General features: G+C 46.1%; 1 long non-coding RNA gene across 1 annotated transcript; it reads left to right on the top strand.

Moving 5' to 3' along the window:
* Window positions 1-7,362: 7,362 nt before the first annotated feature.
* LOC119435249 (uncharacterized) lies at window positions 7,363-12,879 on the top strand. The gene is made up of 3 exons (XR_005188798.2): window positions 7,363-7,537; window positions 11,967-12,103; window positions 12,835-12,879. It is a non-coding gene; the product is annotated as an uncharacterized LOC119435249 (long non-coding RNA).
* Window positions 12,880-14,681: the final 1,802 nt, after the last annotated feature.

Consider the following 14,681-nt stretch of genomic DNA (forward strand, 5'->3'; position numbering starts at 1 on the left):
TATATATATATATATATATGTGTGTGTGTGTGTGTGTGTGTGTGTGTGTGTGTGTGTGTGTGTGTGTGTGTGTGTGTGTGTGTGTGTGTGTGTGTGTGTGTGTGTGTGTGTGTGTGTGTGTGTGTGTGTGTGTGTGTGTGTGAAAGGAAGTAGTTCTCGTGATCCGATGTTTAATACATTGAAAGAAGTGCAGGCGCACGTAAAAAAGCAAAAACAAACATGTAATTTCGACGTTTCAGGCCGGGGTTTGGCCTTTACCAAGAGTGCGATTGCGAGCACCCAGAGCTCAATTTGTAGATGTTCTCTGTAAGAGGGAACCAAAAAAAGGTAATAAAAACGTACGGCGTCATGAATACCAACACGAGTACATTCATTGGCGTCCACAAGGGAGGGGCGTGAGGAATATCAGATGGATGGATGCAAACAGTGGAATGCAGGGGAGAGGAGTCAATCCCACCATCTCATTCTCCCATACATATTCGACTCCCGCAATCACCTTTCTGGATGTTAGTGCAAGTGTGCACAAAAATAGGATTGTCACATCAGTTTACAGAAAACCAACAGATAAGCAGGAATACTTATATTTTCATAGTAGCCGTGTAAAACATAGTACAGCCAAGCACTTCGTTTCAAGCGGATACGCACTAAAAAGAGGACTTTGCATTGAACTGTGAACAACGCCGTCACCACTTACTACGCCAGCGTTATCCTCCCTCTGTTATCAGCGACGCGATAAAATGCGCCAAATTGTTCCTGAACCTCCGCGGTTGGTATACAGACGGGCCACCAAACTCACATATTGTCAATTCCCCCCAAATTAACTCAGCTAACTTCAATGACTGCGCACCATGCGAAAAACTTCCATGCAAACAAACTCTTCCCCATGATGAGGACCGCTAATATTGCAAGAGCACCGCGTCTTAATTTTCGTTCAAAAACCCAGGGGATTACAACTGCGACACTTGTAACGTTGTATATTTCCTCGAATGCACCATTTGCACTCACAATACATCGTACAAACGTAAACCCCTTTTAGGCTACGCTTTAAAGTCTTGTTCAGAAACCGCCCGTAACGTTTTAGTCACTGCAAGTAGACTGCTCGCGCGTCTTTGAATATTTACTCGAGCAACTAGCAGACAAAACACTGCATAATATTGCGCCAGCTATCGCCTCTCTTCTTCACATTATGAGCAAAACGGCATTTTTTATTTGGCGAGGACAATGTCTAACTGAAAGATGGAAATGTAAAAATTCGAGCTAGCAGTTCCTCCCGAGGTGCACGTCGTTTAACAGAACAAGGTATTTGCTTCATTTTGATTAAATAGCGCAAACAAAAGTGCATGTTTGTATCTAGGCTATGACTACTAAGCTTAGACAAATGTTATGTGTCACATTGTGAAAATGTTTATTAATGTCTTTAGAAGCACAATAACAGCACAACCATCTAAACTGCAGGATAAGAAGTTTATTTAACACGAGTTGGTATATGTTGGATAAGAAAGGCTATATGGAAGCTCGGTTTCGAAGGAGTAGTGGCTACAGAAGTCGCGTTTATGAGACGGGATGTGGTAATTCAAGGAAAGCAATTAGGGCACGACTCAGGGAGTTTATTAGGAACTGATGTTAGCCAAATCGGCGAGCAAGTATAACGGCACTGTACGAGTGCCAGCGGCTGTTTGTGAAGTGCCTCGCGCTGCAGAGCACGCGCTTTCACAGGCTGCTCGCTTGCTCAAGATGACCAAGACGGTAAAAGCAGGCTCAGAAAACACTGTGCACACCATCAAAACTGTTGTCTGAGCGAGGAGTGAAGAACCAGAGCCGAAGGCGGATGAGGCAAGAAGAAGCAAACACCGCAGCGGAAGCCAAGGAATCGGCTTCCGCTGTGGGCTGTCGGCAGCCTCGCGGACGAATACGTCAGTGACTGCCGCCAGCACCGTTGACCAATAAAAAAACAGGCAGACATCTAGTTAACCGAATCAATCTTAGTGTGATTGGCTGGGGAACCATCTTTGTGCGTATACGTGAAAGTGGTATTCAAGGTATAAATATTAGTATTAATAATTACAAATCACACGTAAAATCTATACCGCAGCTCCCGCTCTACAAACATGTGAACACACCAGACCAGCCTGTCAAAAAATTTAATTTGAAATCAGGATTCTCCACTCACTACGACAGAGAAGCTTGCGAGTCATTTCTAATACACAAGTTCAGCACACTATATATATATATATATATATATATATATATATAGGGGATTTAATGAAAGCATAGGCCGGCTGACATGTATGCCCAACTAGCAAGAGACATGGTTCTAAGATTGCCGACATGTTTGGTGCACCAATGAATATTTTTTCTGTGTGTTTTATGCATTTACCAACGGTTATATGTGGTAGATAATATATGACATGTTTATGAAGCTATTGTAATGAAGAGAAAGACGCACTGGGGCTCGCGCGCTCGAATGGCGGGCGCGGGCAGAGACAGAAGACGACGAGTCAGAGAAAAACAGGCGTTCTGGCGGACGGCCGGCTGTCTGCTTCTCTCATTCATTACACTATATGTATATTTCCGCATCATTTATTAGAGATTCTTCTCGCCCTTCTGTTATGTTGATGTTTATTACTTCACATATCAAGTAGCTTTTCATTACCGTTTATTTAATTTTTCATACACGCATCGACTTTGTATAAAAGGCAGTTTGCCCGTAAACACAAAAGATTCCACCTGTGCACAGAATGCAATGGAATGCAGTTCGCGGAACTCAGAGGTCAGTGGAGGTCACAGTATGGATGTCACATAACCAGGTGGGATGCATTGACCGTCTTCGTGTTCTCACAAACGTTGCAGTAACTTCAAACAAAGAACAAGAGAAACACTCTTCCGGCAGCTGCGACCCCTCGCATGCTCTATGATAACATGTGACCCCTCTCTCCTGCATTCCACTGCTTCCGTCTTTCGAGCTTATATTTCTCCCGCCCCTCCCTTGTGGACGCCACTGAATGTACGCCAGTTTGTACGCATAAGCTACCTACGCTTTTTTTTTCTTACGTGAGTGAATGTGCGCGTATTGGTATTCATGACGCCACTGGATGTACGCATGTTTGTATTCATAGATTACCGACGGTGTCTTTTTTTTCACTTGAGTGAATGAACAAGTGTTGGTATGACGCCGTACGTTTTATTTTTTATTATTGGTTATTTTTTATTTTTTCCTTGCTACACTCCTGCAGAGAAAATGTACAATTTGAGCTCTGGGTGCTTGCTGGGTGCTTGCAATCGTACTCTAAGTCTCAGTTAAATGTTTGTGTTTGCTTTTTTACGTGCGCCTGGATCTCTTTATATATATATATATATATATATATATATATATATATATATATATATATTTATATATATATAAATATATATATATATATTGATATATATATATATATATATATTTATATACTAAGAAGCCAACTAACAAAGCCACCAAGGACAGCAAAGGAGAAATTACTTGTACTCGTTAATGAAATTAAAGAAATGATAAAAAATGGGAAATGAAAGTAGATGAAAAAGCAACTGACCGCATGTGGGGCACGCACCCACGTCTTCGCATTACGTGTGCTTTGCGCCTACCAATTGAGCTACCGCGGCGCCGCGCTCCCCTCCGCTTTCTGGAATACTTATGTTTATCTACTAGAATTAAACATGGGTGTGTTAGCCAGCGACACCAATCACGGCCATGATGGCGGATGTGGAACATCCTCTCTCTCTCATTATATATATATATATATATATATATATAATAAAGAGAGAGATAGATAAGGCATGTGCAGAAAGGCAGGGAGGTTAAATGGAGGTAGTTCACGTTGGCTACCCTGCAAAGGGGAGAGAGTTACGGCAATAAAAAACTGCGTAAAGGGAGAGGACGAACCATATAGAGAGGAACACTGGCCAAAGCAACACGCGTACACTATACAGCGGTAGCAGGCGGCGTTCTTACAGACTATGTGTAGGACCGCAGACCTCAGGAACTTCAGCAGCGCAAATATAACCACATGGGGTTATATTGCAGAACTTTCAACGCCAACCCCACAAATCCATGGGAGGTGCCAAACCGGAACTAGCTCCGCTGTGATCCAGCCTTGCACCACTAGTGCAAACTTGCCACATTTACTTTTTTCATGTCAAATATTGGACTGGGGGTTATTGGGCTTATCGCGTGAATAAGGTGGTTTCATCAAAGTTGTTCAGTGGTGAAAAAAATGGCAAGAATTCATAATAAAATAATTATGCACGAGTACATAGTAGATTTGGTAATATCGATGAATGATTAATCGATTAAATGTACCCCGCAAAAGGATTAATCTTCATCGATGTCCACCTTTCATTTAATCGACCTAATCGATTACACCTGTTCGATTAATTGTTTTCAAGAGTTTGACAGGAGTGGCACGAAAATTTTGAAACCGTACAGGAACGGCGGCGCAAAAGCAGTCACTGTGCGGCTGTGGTAGAGCGGCTGTCGACTGTTTTTCGGAGAACCGAGTGATGCCAAGCCGAGCGTTTTCCTCTCTTCTCCCACACCACACACGCCACCACACCACCCGAATTAAGCCGGAGGCTCGAAATGTCCTCGCAGTCGTTGATCGTCGTGCCACTCCCAGTCTGCTAAAGACGTGGCACAGCATGCGCGCCGATTTTGGAGCATGTATTTGACGTAGCGATTGAGTTCGTGTCGATTCCAGCAAATCTATAGCGTCCGAGAATCTATTGTCGCGTGCTGGTTCTGTGGCCATTCAAAGAAGGTGCCGGTTTCACCCAGACATCCTCTGCAATTGACATTCCTTAGCGCTGTAGAAAAGAGCATGTGGTTTAAAATCCTCAACCAGTAATTTTCTGTTCCCCTGTGCACATTGCAATTTCTTGCATTTTACAGTTGGACTTCACCTTTCACTTTTGCCATTTTTCTGCTTTCTTGTTTAACTGTATTTTACAGGGATTCACTAGTGCCATGTATCTTATTTACTTCTGCATTAAGAGACATTTTATAACATATGTTGCTTATTTTTTTCAAAAGCCACTTGTGCCAACTATGTTTCGTATTTAACAAGTTAATTAAAGCTTATACTTTATCAAAGCTTTATACACTTGTGTTTCAAACTTAGTTACACCTCTCAAAAATTAAAAAAAGGGTCCTTCAAAAGTAGACAACTGTTTTTCAACCTTTTTTTAGTGTACCCGCCAGAAATTTTGATTAGCCCGGCAGACAGTTCGATTAAAGAAAGGTTGAAACTATGATTGATTATTCGTTAATCGAATAAAATAGTTCATTGACCATCCCTAGTGCATGGTGTCCCGGTTGGCGCTTGCACCGTTGCGCGTGTACTTTGTTATGCTATAACGGGGGACTTACTGAACAATCAATCTGTGCCACTGCTCATGCGTAGGTTCACGTAGGTAGGTGGCTTACGAAATATCATAAGAATTAGTTAAAAAATGACAAAACAGTTATGGCGAGATGCGTAAACATATTGCGTAATGTCCTTACCACACGCGATCGGCAGCCTAAATGCTTCGAGGTGAGAACATTGAGAGAGAACAGAGAGTGAGAGGGCAGGCAACTTAACCAGAATAGAGTAGAGATAAGTGACAAAAAATGTGCAGGCACCATTCACGCTGATTATCAATATTAGGGAATAGACGAGAAGTGTTCCGCTCTTGCGCCTGTAGCTGAAGCACACTATCCGCTTTCTATGTACATGCCATGGTACACAAAAACCATCCGTGTATAGGAACTTCAGGCTGTCGGCTTATAGAAATCGGCCAACTCGCGTATACTGCACGTCCTCGTTCATCATTGGTTTGCTCGTTTCTCCGCAGAGCAAGTGCCGCTGCGAGACTTTCAAACCGCGTTCCGGTTTCACTCGAACGAGGCCGTCGAGAACCGAGGATTCATGCTCCGCGTGCGCCAGGTGGCCTGCGGGGACGACGCTGGCTCGCTGTTCAACCGGGGCTCATCCCCACCCCAATACCCGCACCACCCAGCACTCGGAGCCGGGGCCCCGCAGCCGGCCGGCGGACACCCCCTGGGTCCGGCCATGTTCGCGCCGTCCGGCGACCCAACCTTCTACCCGCCCTCTAGGGGACTTCCAGGTACACCCGAATGTCTTGTATTCACTCGACAGTCATGCGTTTAGGAACGTAAGCTTGGCACACTGCGTATGCGAATTTGATTTTCTGTGATGCCTAACCAAAGCTACACTATATGCTATTGCATTAAATAGCCTTAGCCGACCTTCTACGATCCGCTTCGCTCGACCGATGTATCCTAATAAAGTGCAGAGAGCCACTCAACAGGAACGTCACTGCGCGTGTGTAGATCAGCTCATGTCGGTAGCTTAAGAACGTAGAACGCTACCCTCGCTCCGCTACCGAGACGATTGAGCTAGTGCACCTGCTTGGCTTCATCGCCGTTCTGCAGCTAAACGGTCAGTGCGTGGCTCCTGCGGTTACAAGATGGGCTCTTGAAAAATAGAATATTAAGGCAGTTCTCTGTAATGTCTGCGCGCGTGAGAAGATAGCGTAGCGGGCAGTAAGCGATGCTCAGCTAAAACTGTTTACTGCTACGAGGACGCGAAACTGACGTCTATGCCGCACACTAAGATAGTGCAACCACGCTTACTTGGCTAGACTTAATTGGCAGCGAAGAACCCGGAGGCGCGACCAATTTTGCAGGTTTTTCTTCGTTTTTAAGGTTTTGCAATCGATGCGTACATGGTGAAGCAATAAAAGGTGTGAAAAACTTTTCTGTAGATCATGCGAGGGATGCGGCCGCTCAGCACCACTGCATCAGGATGGGGAGAGCTTTGTAACCGTTTTGCGTATGCGCGTGGCTACGATGTAGCGCCTTAAATGTATGGACAGAATACTTTGCAGGTGCGTAGTACAAGTAGCAAGCCAGTAGACACGTTTGCAGACCTGAGAATGAATTTATGTTGCAGAACCTGTGATGATGTCTGACGCAATACGATGTAACCGCGCATTCGCCAGTTAGAATAGGCGACTTAACGAGTAAGTTTACATTTCGAATGAATGGATCCGGTGTCTCGACGATTTGAAAGCTTGAATTTCAGTCTGCGGTCATGTCCGAAGGACATTTGACCAATGACCACTGTAGAAATCTACCGTGTCGCGTGCAGTAAACTTGGAATCTCGATAATGGTTTAGCGACCTCGCGTCGGCGAATGCCAAGGCCAGGTGGTACATTTATAGAGCCGCACTAAGATGTCTCGTAACTTATACACCTTTCCGAGGACAGCGACGTGACTTTTGACACGCCCTGTTCTGCACACCCAGGCGGAGTGCCTCCGCCGGCTCTGGGACGTCCCGCGCTCGGCGGCGCTCCATTGGGACCTCCCTCGTACCCGGTGCCTCCTCCGCTGTCACCACCCGGCGGCGGGCCAGGCCGAGGCCAGTGCGACCGAGCCCTGAACGAGCCCTACTTCGAGCTTCGCAGTGCAGACCTGGGCACGGGGGACCTTGACTGCAGGTGCGACAGCGAAAGCACATGCTCCTATACATTCCCGGTGCTTGGGAAAATTTTGCCTTTAAGCGAATGCTGCTATCCACGCCGCCGAGCGACCTCGAGAAATCGAACGCAAGCGACAACGGCAGACTGCGGGCATACCGCCAGTGACATCGTTCTCTCCGTCGCAGCCGAACGTGTGTGTAACCTCATTAAGAAACACAAAGACGTAACCAAAACTGAGAAATACATTAATGAACCGTCGGGATTAACCCAGTGATAAACACCGGAGTGGAAGGTGGAGATCTTCACGCAGTGGAAGCGCCGACGAACTTTTTTTTTCTCACGCCTTCACAACTAAAGTTGACTAATGTCATGTTTGGAGAATGTAAAAAGGCTTGCGTGGTCAGCAGATACTGCTAAAGCGCGACATTCCGATTTCTTTCAGTATGCACTGATTATTCCGCAGAAAATGCATCCATGTCGTAGAAAGGAAATTAACAGTTTGAATATGCCTCAGGCAACTATACGTCGAAGCTGCGGCTCTTTCAGCCATCCTGTCCATGTCACTAAGGAGCAAACTGCTACGGTAATAACTCGTCGGCGTGAAATCACCCATTACACTCGCCGTTTCTTATTGTGTAGTCCACTTATATCGAGCATACGAGTTTCGCTGTTTGTGGCTGCTCCTACATTCGGAAAATTAACACGATAAAGCCCATTGTGCGCGTGTGCTAAATCTGGGTATGTGGACATCAAGACCGTCACAAGGAGGCCCCGACTATTTTCAGATTTCAACGAAATTTTTATATTGGCACAGCAATATTCCCCCTATACATCGCAATCGACCTTATGTTTTTAGTGCACCCTTTGTTTCAGCATGAAAAAATCTTGACCGATGTAAGGCAAGGCGCAAAATGCAGTTTACGCATTTGCATGTTGTTCCGACATCAAGATTCCAAAATAATAAATAAATCTTCCTATCCTTCTATAACTTTTCATCATCATCATCAGCAGCCTATGTTTTATGTCCACTGCAGAACGAAGGCCTCTCCCTGCGATCTCCAATTACCCCTGTCTTGCGCTAGCGTACTCCAACTTGCGCCTGCAAATTTCCTAACTTCATCGCCCCATCTGGTTTTCTGCTGACCTCGACTGCGCTTCCCTTCTCTTGGTATCCATTCTGTAACCCCAATGGTCCACCGGTTATCTATCCTACGCATTACATGGCCTGCCCAGCTCCATTTCTTCCGCTTAATGTCAACTAGAATATCGGCTATCCCCGTTTGCTCTCTGATCCACACCGTTTCTTCCTGTCTCTTAACGTTAGTACTATGACTTTTCGTTCCGTCGCTCTTTGTGCGGTCATTAACTTGAATTCGAGTTTCTTTGTTAACCTTCAAGTTTCCGGCCCTTATGTTAGCACCGGTAGAATGCAATGATTGTACACTTTCTTTTCAACGACAATGGTAAGCTCTGAGTCAGGATTTGGTAATGCCTGCCGTAAGCACTCCAACCCAATTTTATTCTTCAGTAAATTTCTTTCGCATGATCATGGTCCCCTGTGAGTAATTGACCTAGATAAACGTACTCCTTTACAGATTCTAGAGGCTGACTGGCGATCCTGACTTCTTGTTCCCTTGCCAGGCTATCAAGCAGTCTTTAGGGACGTTCTCCTCACTTTTAATGAAATCATCAAGCATTATCAGTTGAGCAGGAGGGTCTTCCCCTTCCTCACACGAAGCTCTCTAGAGCACAGGCATCTACCCTCCGCATGCTTCATACAAGGTCATATCCTAGTCTTTATACCCACAGCCAGTTCATCGAAGCCCTTGATCCAGCATGCCCGGATTTTGACGCCGCATGTACGTTAGACCACATGCTCTGGCAGTGCCCCTCATTACAGGGTCCTCAACGCACAACCGAAGAGGAATGGAGCTCCATGCTCAGGAGCTCAGAACTTCCACATCAACTCAGGGCCGTCCAGAGGGCCCGTGACGCGGAGGTGAGGCTCGACCTACCCATCCCGACGTGGGAGCGGCCCGCCGCTCTACCGCCTTGAGTGGTAGCGCTCCTCTCAGGACCTAAATAAAGTTCTCTGTCTGTCTGTCTGTCTGTCTGTCTGTCTGTCTGTCTGTCTGTCTGTCTGTCTGTCTGTCTGTCTGTCTGTCTGTCTGTCTGTCTGCGTGCCAGGCTATTGAACATTATCTTTGTCTTTTGCATGTTCATCTTCAACCCAGTTCTTACACTTTCTCGATTAAAGTCCTCAATCATTTGCTGTAATTCGTCTCCATTGTTGCTGAATAGGACAATGTCATCTGCAAACCGAAGGTTGCTGAGATATTCACCGTTGAGCCTCACTCCTAAGCCTTCCCAGTCTAAGAGCTTGAATACTTCTTCTAAGCATGCAGTAAATAGCATTGGAGAGATTGTGTCTCCTTGCCTGACCCCTTTCTTGATAGGTAACTTTCTACTTTTCTTGTGGAGAACCAAGGTAGCTGTGGAATCCTTGTAGATATTTGCTAAGATATTCACGTATGCCTCCTGTACTCCTTGATTACGAAATGTCTCTATGACTGCTGGTATCTCTACTGAATAAAATGCCTTTTCATAATCTATGAAAGCCATATAGAGAGGTTGATTGTACTCCACCGATTTCTCGATTACCTAATTGATGACATGGGTATGATCCATTGTAGAATATCCCTTCCTGAAGCCAGCGGTTCTCTTGGTTGGCTGAAGTCAAGTGTTGCCCTGACTCTATTGGAAGTTATCTTGGTGAATATTTTATAAAATACTCAAAGCAAGCTAATGGGTCTATAATTCTTCGATTCTTTAACGTCTCCCTTCTTATGAATTAGTATAATGTTGGCGTTCTTCCAGCTCTCTGGTACACTTGAAGTTGTGAGGCATTGCGTATAAAGGGTCGTAAGCTTTTCAAGCATGATACCTCCTCCATCTTTGATTAAATCTACTGTTATTCCATCTTCTCCAGCAGCTTTTCCCCGGGTCATGTCTTTCAAGGCCCTTCTAACTTCATCGCTAGTTATAGAAGAAGCCTCTGTATCCGGTTCATCACTAGTTCGAATGGAAATATCTTGGCTGTTTTGGGCACTGTACAGGTCAGTATAGAATTCTTCAGCTGCTTTTACTATGTCATCGATATAGCTGATGATATTACCATGCTTATCTTTCAGTGCGTACATCTTGCCTTGTCCTACGCCAAGTTTTCTTCTTACTGATTTAATGCTGCGTCCATATTTTACGGCTTCCTCAATCTTTACCACGTTATAATTTCGTATATCCCTTACTTTCTTCTTGTTGATCAGTTTTGACAGTTCAGCGAATTCTATCTCATATCTTGAGTTGGAGACTTTCATGTTTGTCGTTTGTTTATTAGGTCCTTTGTTTCTTGGGAGAGCTTACCTACTGGTTGCCTTGGTGCCTAACCTCCCACTTCAATTGCTGCTTCTGAGATCAACCTAGTTACGGTTTCATTCATTACCTCCATATTGTCTTTATCTTCCTTTTCTAAAGCTGCATATTTGTTTGCGAGCATCAGCCTGAATTGGTCTGCTTTTACCCTTACTGCCTCTAGGTTGGCCTATACCTTTTATACCCACTTTAAAAAGCGTCTGTGCAATTGAAGTTCTTTACTTTATAGCGTACGCAATGTTATAGCGTACGCTATAAAATAGCTGGTCGTCAGTGCGCATGCGCAGAACGCTAAACGACCCATAGCGTATAGCGTACGCGCACGCTAATTTGTCTGATTTAGTGTTACCGTCTTTGCGTGGCTTGCGTAGTTTACGTAAAACATGGCGGCGGTGCCCGCTGCCCGCTTCCAATTGAATTTGGTGTGCCTTTTGTAGAATTCGCTGCGTTCGTAGCAAATGACTGCATACACCGCTTTCGCTTATTCTCAGGCCGCTTTGAGGACAGTGTATTATGGATAACCTTGTGGAGTTTTCGAGATCGCTTCTCGTTTCAAACGACAAGAAGCCTAAAGAGGGAAACCTTCGAGATATGTCAGCGCCACCTATCGGTGAAGTCGAGAGATAGGCGCGACGTTGGCATATGGCCTCTGAGATCGGAAGATCTCGCCGCCCAATTAAAACTGTAATAAAGGTGCGCTGCTTAGCGTACGCTGTATTGCAGCGTATAGCGTACGCTATTAGTTGCGTACGCAACTAAATCTGTCTATTCCTGGCAAAAACGTATACGCCATATTTGAACTTTACCTTCGTACGGCGCAGTATTTTAAAAGATTGGCATTGTGGTCTATAGGGTGAAAATAATGTTCGCGATTTAATATAATCTCTTTCTTTCTGCTGAACAGATCTTTTCAACTGTTTCTGCTGAACAGACCTTAAGAATTTGCGGATTACGACTGCAGGCGTTCAGCATGTTGGTACGTCATACTACAGTGCTTAAGCGTAGTGCACGCCTCCAGGTTCATTGTGCGTCGGCGGGGCGCCGACCAGTGCCGTCTGGAGTTGCTGTTCGTGCGTTTCGACGTGCACTGCACCTAGGACCAGTTCCGCGTGCAAGACATCCAGATATGTGGCAGACTGGATCACTACTCCACGCGTGAGTGCTGGCTATACATTTGGGAAGGGGGCGAATTCGGCTTAGTCAGCGAGCGGTAAAACGATCGAGGAGTGCGAGTGTTCGACTGCATTCATTCGCAGTGACCATGCCAGCTGACTCCTTGATTCAGTTCCAGCATTTGGTGAATATATCTCTGCGTAGTGTACACAAGAGCATTGGTTGTCACGTTTTGGACCAGTATGTTTCTTAAGGACACCCCTAAAACAATTCCCTGATGTTATTAACACTGGCTACGGTAACCAACTTAGAAAGTGGGAACTGAAACTGCTCCTTATTCGTGCTCGAATGGCGGATCCCTGGAACACAATATAAGGTGGCTGCCAGGCGCTATAGAACTTCCTGCAGCACGCACTTTGTGGTAGAGGCAGGTATTCTTGGGGTCAAATGAATATCGCTGAGCATAGAGCCTCGGCAGAGTTAGTCTGGGCATGTCTGATATATCTTACAAAGAGCGAGTGTACAACCTGTCATGCAGTGCTCACTGTAGCAGAAACAGAAGGGAAAAAACTGTACCTGTAAAATTTAAAAGTAACTGTGCACCACTTATCGCCGAATAATTTCCGAACGCGTTCTTGTTAACGATAGGTGCACATGCTCCTTTCGAATTCATAAAGGCGCCTTATTTTCTAGTTTTATCATACACAGTTGTCTTTTTTGCTTGTTTGGTTCCGTGCTCCGCGATAGAAGGATCCCTCCGTTCGCTCACACAGGCACCTACGACTTCGAAGGACCCGAGTTGTATCTGTACTACCACAGCCGATCGGGCGGCGGTGCCTCCGATTTTCTCATCAAGGGGCGTCAGAAGGGATGCGCGCAAGCCGGAAGTGGAGCACCGCCTGCTTCTCTTCCCGGTGGACCCCTTGGTCCACCTGTGCCTGGGCGGGACATCAGCCACCCTCGTCACCAGAGACCACCCTCTTATGCACCGCCTTCGCCCCCCGTAGGTTGCCCGCCGCCACCTTCTATTCCTGGCCCTCCTCCCTCTGGCGGCCCCGGTCGAGACCCGCATGCCCTGGCGCCCCGTTATCACCCCCAGCCGCCCTCCCATTCAGTCGGCGGCTCGGGAGGCTACCCACTGCCAGCGCACTATCCGCCACCCTCTTTGCACACCTTGGGCGGGGGTGGGCACCCTCCCAGTGCACCCTACGGGCCACCATCGCACTACCCGGCGCCACCGTCACCGTCGCATTACGCGCCGATGCAGCCGGCGCCCGCACCGTATTACCCCCCGCAGCCGCCACCGCCTGGTAGGCCTCACGAGCCCCGCGGTGGATACCGGCCCGAGAATCACAGTGGCGGCGGCCATTATGGACAACCCCCGGTGCACCATGGACCTCCAGCGCACCACGGCCCCCCGGTCGACCGGCCACCACAAGGACCTCCGCCGCCTGGTATGCCGTGGTCTCCACCGTCGTCCGGGAGACGTGAGTGTGCAAGACATTTTGTGCCTGAAGCGAGTTCTACTCTGTAGATCCGGCACATGGCCTTTTAGATGTTAGAAGGGGTTACATTTTGGTGAGAGAATAGAATAAAAAAGAAAGTGCGCAGACGAACAAGTAAAATTCCCATGCACGCTATCATCCATCACGGGAAGCAGTCGAAAATACACGGAAAGCACAGAGAGGGCGGATTGATGGAGAGCAAGGTGTCCATGGCAACTGAGTCTCTTGCATTACCAAAGTCGTGCTTGGCCTTGAAGCAATTCAGATTCAACTTGAAGGGGAATTAGGAATCCAGGAAGTTCCTGCCAGGCGGAAATATAGGGTTCGGGGAATGACACGTGCGCGCGATGGAAGTCATCTTTATAACGTACTTATGCGATCACTACCCACGTGCCTATTCCACTGCTTGGTCTCATCCGGCACTTTATTTTCATTGTTCGTTCTGCTTTTTACTTAACCTCCGAGTAACGTCAGCACAGTAAACCCATGCCTTCCTCGGCAATTAAAGGCGAACTTCACTTTGACTAAATGTGGTATAAATGAGTAGTATATACTACTAAAACATTCTTGGCGAAGCCGCAGGGCTTATGATAGCGTTGTTTCCTTGTTAGCAGGTTTTAAAGAGCACGTAAGCATACGATGGATGCTCCTGGTGGTTGTCGCTATAAGTCCACGCCACCTCCGAGATTTTCGGCACACCGCGTGCAAGCGCGGGCATAGAATTTCCTAGAAAATTACTACAGGGAACTCTGGCACACATAGTGTCTAGGGACTCTGCAAGTAGTACAGTTCAACCAGCACGGTAATGATGGTTAGTAGATGGATTTGCATAAACTTCGTCTTTCTGGCTTCAAACGGCTTTTTGACATTGCAAATTGATCATTTTGAACAAAATATTATAACTATTGGATTATGAATATCTCATTTCACAGTATTTTGCATTTGCGCAGTGCCTTATTACCTTCTTTGTTTAAAAATAGGGTTAATTGCTTCAATATTTGCGTCAATAAAAGGAGATAAGGAGTATTAAACAAAACCACAAGAACGTTTAGAGCCACAAGCCATAATATCAAACAAAACTATGTACTAAGCTTGATTAATGTGCTGGCTGAACG

Source organism: Dermacentor silvarum, unplaced genomic scaffold (genome assembly GCF_013339745.2).
Source record: "Dermacentor silvarum isolate Dsil-2018 unplaced genomic scaffold, BIME_Dsil_1.4 Seq571, whole genome shotgun sequence".
NCBI classification, from domain to species: domain Eukaryota; kingdom Metazoa; phylum Arthropoda; class Arachnida; order Ixodida; family Ixodidae; genus Dermacentor; species Dermacentor silvarum.